Here is a 5,319-nt window from a genome sequence, read left to right as displayed (position 1 = left end):
CTCTCTCTCTCTCTCTCTTTCCTTCCTTCCTTCCTTCCTTCCTTCCTTCCTTCCTTCCTTGCCACAAAGGATTCTGCATCCGCCAGTCTCATTGGGGAGATGGGAAGCTTCCCCCCCTTCCAGCTTTGCTTACATCGGCATTGCCATGGAAACCACTTCACTCTCCACTTCCCCCGCCCCTTTTCCATCCTCGCCCGCGGGCTCTTGAATGGAGCTGCTCTAAGTGACAGGCTTGTACGATGAGCCCCGTTGAGCTGTGTTAAAAAGCTCGATTATGAGGGGCCATCTCCTTCCCTTTGGAGTTCTCTGGGCTGCAAGCAAAGGGCAGGGAATGAATTGGCCCCGGGAGAAGGGGGGTTAAGCCTGGAAGATGGCGCCGGGCCCGAGACCACCCGGTGAGCTGGAAACTGAGCGCAGTTCTGCCCCGTGGAGTAGAAACGTGTGGGGTGGTTTGTTTGTTTTTGTTGCAAATCTCTGGGCGTTCTTGCCAAGCCAGGATTCGTGGTTGCCACAGACCCCGCTCCTAAGCTTGCCAACGTCCAGGTGGCGCTTGGAGATGTCCTGGATTTAGAGCTGGTCTCCAGACGACCGAGATCAGCCCCCCTGGAGAAACTGGCACCTTTGGACAGCGCCCCCCCTCCCCCCCGCGGCGTTATGCCCCGCTGAGGTCCCTCGTCTCCCCAGACTCTGCCCTACAAGCATTGCCAGAAATCTCTAGGGATTTCCCAAGCTAGAGTTGAGGCTCTTTTTGTAGCAGGAACTCCTTTGCATATTAGGCCACACACCCCTAATGTAGCCAATCCTCCAAGAGCTTACAGAGCTCTTCTTACAGGGGCTACTGTAAGCTCTTGGAGGATTGGCTACATTAGGGGTGTGTCACTTAATATGCAAATGAGTTCCTGCTACAAAAAGAGCCCTGCCGGGGCCAGGGATCACCAGCAAATTGCTCTCAGCAGAGCGTAATGCTCACCCGGGGACCTAACCAGAGGAGACTGTTCTGAAGACCTTCAAAATGTCTTGACAGCTGTGCCAGAGCTTGTGACTGACCCAAGGACACATCAGCAGGTGCAAGTGGAGGAGTGGGGAATCAAACCCGGTTCTCCCAGATTAGAGTCCGCGCACTTAACCACTACACCAAACTGGCTCTCACTACACCAAACTGGGGGTGTCGCTTAATATGCAAATGAGTACCTGCTACAAAAAGAGCCTGAACCCTGGCCACTCCCTGAGCTGATAATTTGTGGAAGGAGAGAGAGAGAGACAGAGAGAGAGACTTCTCATGTCGAGCTGAAACTGGCAAGAGGAGACTTCTTTCATGATTTGGGGGGTTTTTGTTCAGCCCCACTGTCCACCTTTTATAGGACTGCCACGTCTCCCCAGGGGATGGGGGGTGGGAGTGCCAGAGCCATGTTGGGAAATTCCTGGAGATTTGGCGGTGGAGGCTGGGGAGGGCAGGGACCCCCCCTCCAAAGCAGCCAATTTATCCAGGAGAACAGATCTCTGCAGCCTGGAGACGAGCTGTAATTCCAGGGGATCCCCAGGTCCCACCTGGAGGCTGGCATCCCTCCTTGCTTCATCCCCTCACCCAGTTGTGTTCCTCTTTGGAAATGAAAAGGAGGAGAAGGAGATTGGGTTTATACCCCGCCCTTCACTCGGAGTCTCAGAGCAGCTTACAAACTCCTTCCCCTCCCCACAACAGACACCCTGTGAGGTAGGTGGGGCTGAGAGAGCTCTCCCGAGAACTGCCCTTGAGAGAACAGCTCTGGCAGAACTATGGCTTGCCCAAGGTCATCCAGCAGCTGCAAGAAGGAGGAGTGGGGAATCCAACCCGGTTCTCCCAGATTAGAGTCCGCGCACTTAACCGCTACACCAAATTGGCACTCAGAAGAGCTCTGCTGGGTCAGACCAGGGAGGGTCCGTCTAGTCCAGCATCCTGTCTCACACAGCGGCCATTTTGGGTCTGGTCCGCATGGCCTCAGCGTAACTGCGCTCAGGCTTAAGAGATGTTGCTGAATAGCTCAGTCGGCAGCTGGCAACAAAGACGTTCTGGTGGGGCCTGCACCTCTTCCTTCCCGTGCGCTATCAGCGATGGAGGCATATGAGAGAGACCTCCGTCTGCTCCCTTCGCCCCCGACGACTAGGGCGAGCGAGGAATGTCAGAGAATTCTTGTCCAGTGAACGATGCACCATGTGGGCAGGGAAGCCTGTGTGGACGGTGGACGCCTCTCAGCCACCTCTCTGGTCCGTTCCCCACCTCTGAGGGAGTAGTGACGGTGGTTAAGCGTGGCGGACTCTAATCCAGAGAACCAGGTTTGATTCCCCAGTCCTCCTTCGCATGAATCCTGCTGGGTGACCTTGGGCCAGTCATGGTTCTCTCTGAACTCTCTCAGCCTCACCTGCCTCACAAGGAGTTTGTTGAGAGCCAGTTTGGTGTGGTGGTTAAGTGCGCGGACTCTAATCTGGGAGAACCGGGTTTGACTCCTCCACTTGCAGCTGCTGGATAACCTTGGGCAAGCCATCGTTCTCTCAGAGCTGTTCTCTCAAGGACAGTTCCAGAAGAGCCCTCTCAGCCCCACCTACATGAGAGGGTGTCTGTTGTGGGGAGGGGAAGGGAAAGGAGTTTGTAAGCTGCCCTGAGACTCCAAGTGAAGCCCGGGGAATAAATGCAATCTCTTCTTCCTCTTCTTCTTCGCTTATAAACCACTTTGAGACTCCTTAGGGCAGAGAAAAGCGGGGTATAAGAACCTTTTCTTCTTCTAGGCTTTCTTCTCTGGAAGTGCATCATGTCAGACGTCTGCCTCGGCACCTATTTGAGAGAGTTATTTGTGGCACGGGAACGTGGGCCTCGCAAAAGTGTTGCCTCCGGAGCTTTATTTAGACGGCCACGGTCCCCCGAACGGAAATCCTAATGAGGCACAACGCCGGAGGGGCTGTTCGTGAAGGTTGTGCCGTTTTTCAGATCCTAATGAACCGTGCTTTCCTAAAAAAGAAGCAAGTGTCGTACGGATGGTGCCAACTGTGTGGGTCCCCAGGCAGCCTCTGGCACCTGGGGAACAATCTGTAGGTGACTTGTCGGAAAATATGCTTTAAAAAGGAACCCATTTGGAGCAGAGATGCGGAGGGGCTGTGGCTCAGTGGCAGAGCCTCTCCTTGGCAGGCAGAAGGTCCCAGGTTCAGTCCCTGGCAGCATCTCCAGTTGAAAAGGACCAGGTGATGGGAAAGACCTCTGCCTGAGACCCTGGAGAGCTGACATGAGGGGCTGTGGCTCAGTGGCAGAGCCTCTGCTTGGCATGCAGAAGGTCCCAGGTTCAATCCCCGGCAGCATCTCCAGTTAAAAAGGACCAGGCAGGAGGTGATGGGAAAGACCTCCGCCTGAGACCCTGGAGAGCTGTAATGAGAGGCTGTGGCTCAGTGGCAGAGCCTCTGCTTGGCATGCAGAAGGTCCCAGGTTCAGACCCCGGCATCTCCAGTTAAAAAGGATCAGGCAGGAGGTGATGGGAAAGACCTCCCCCTGAGACCCTGGAGAGCTGTAATGAGGGGCTGTGGCTCAGTGGCAGAGCCTCTGCTTGGCAGGCAGAAGGTCCCAGGTTCAATCCCCGTCAGCATCTCCAGTTAAAAAGGACCAGGCAGGAGGTGATGGGAAAGACCTCCCCCTGAGACCCTGGAGAGCTGTAATGAGGGACTGTGGCTCAGTGGCAGAGCCTCTCCTTGGCAGGCAGAAGGTCCCAGGTTCAATCCCCAGCAGCATCTCCAGTTAAAAAGGACCAGGCAGGAGGTGATGGGAAAGACCTATGCCTGAGACTCCAGTTAAAAAGGGGCAGTGTGGCTCAGTGGCAGAGCATCTGCTTGTTACACAGAAGGTCCCAGGTTCAATCCCCAGCAGCATTTCCAGTTAAATAAAAAAACAGGCAGAAGCGACCTTGGAGAGACAATGCTGACCTCGACGGACCAAGGGTCCGATCCAGTATAAAGCAGCTTCATGTGTTTGTGTTCATACGTGGTGGATGGGGAAGGAATGTTCTTCCCATTCTGCTTTGGGTTAGCCAGGTGGTGGTAAGAGTGCCTCTGACTATGAACAGAGTGTCTTTCCTCACCACGCTGACTCCCATTTCTGGGGCTCTGGTCGTCAGGCTGGCTGGAACTCTGCCATGTCTGCCTTTCCGTTGCCAGTCTGGTGTAGTGATTAGGAGCACGGACTCTAATCTGGGAGAACCAGGTTTGATTCTCCACTCCTCCACATGCAGCCAGCTGGGTGACCTTGGGACAGTCACAAGTTCTCTCAGAGCTGTTCTCTCAAGAGCAGTTCTAGGAAGAGCTCTCTCAGCCCCGCCTACCTCCCAGGGTGTCTGTTGTGGGGAGGGGAAGGGAAAGGAGTTTGTAAGCTGCTCTGAGACTCCTTCGGGTAGTGAAGGGTGGGGTGTAAATCCAGTCCTCCTCCTTCTCAGCAAGTCCAGGGGAACTCTGGCTGGCTCCTGAATTCGGATTCTCTTTGTTTTGTTTTCGCCCTCTGGCTTGTGGCTGGCAGGTCCAAGTCTGGTTCTTTGGGTTCTTGAGCCTCCAGGACGTTTGCTCTGGACGCCTTTAGCTTTTCCGTTGCATTCCCCCCCCCTCGCCACCCCCCCCGGCCCTTGGAAGATGCATTAGCATGCAGTATTTATAAAATAGAACCGAGCCCTGCTTAAAATGGAAAGTGTTTGCGAGTCCCGAGCCCGTTAACAGGCCGGGGAGGTCAAGAGAGTTTTGTGTCCTGGAGGGGTGGCGGAGAGTGAAATGCCAAAAGGGGTGTGGTGGGGAACTTTTCTGATAAAAGGACGGGTAGGTGAAGGCTCAAGGCTGTGTGTTCATGGAATGGTGGCCCTCTGCCTGGCAGGAAGGATGCATGTTCATTGGTGCCGCGTGCCTCGTTCTGAACATCGCATCCTGCCTTTGCAGTCTTGGGTACAGTGGTGTTTCTGCTTGGGCCAGCCATCCTAAAAAGGGAGCAGGGCAGGCAACGGGAGAACGAGTCCGATTTCATCCAGGCGGTGATGCTTTCCGGCTTCTCGGTTTTCTCCCGGCCTTCCTGGCACACTTTCGGGCCAGGGGAAGAACGAGAGCCTTTTAAAAGGCGAATCCCCCCCTCTTTCTGTGCCATTCTTTTGCGCTGGCTGAGAGCCGTGCTTGTAGATACAGAGCCCTAGATTTAGTTAGCGATTCAGCACAGCCAGTGGAAGAATACGAAGGAGAAACGCAAATCTCTCTTGGGATCCAGCTTGTGGAAGTTGGTTCCTGGCACAGGCTGCCCCCCCCCCCGGAGGACTCGTCCTGTAGAGTGGTGCT

The sequence above is a fragment of the Gekko japonicus genome, unplaced genomic scaffold (genome assembly GCF_001447785.1).
Source record: "Gekko japonicus isolate JY-2015 unplaced genomic scaffold, Gekko_japonicus_V1.1 scaffold3407, whole genome shotgun sequence".
Lineage (NCBI taxonomy): Eukaryota > Metazoa > Chordata > Lepidosauria > Squamata > Gekkonidae > Gekko > Gekko japonicus.
Note: the sequence above shows the minus strand (reverse complement) of the source record.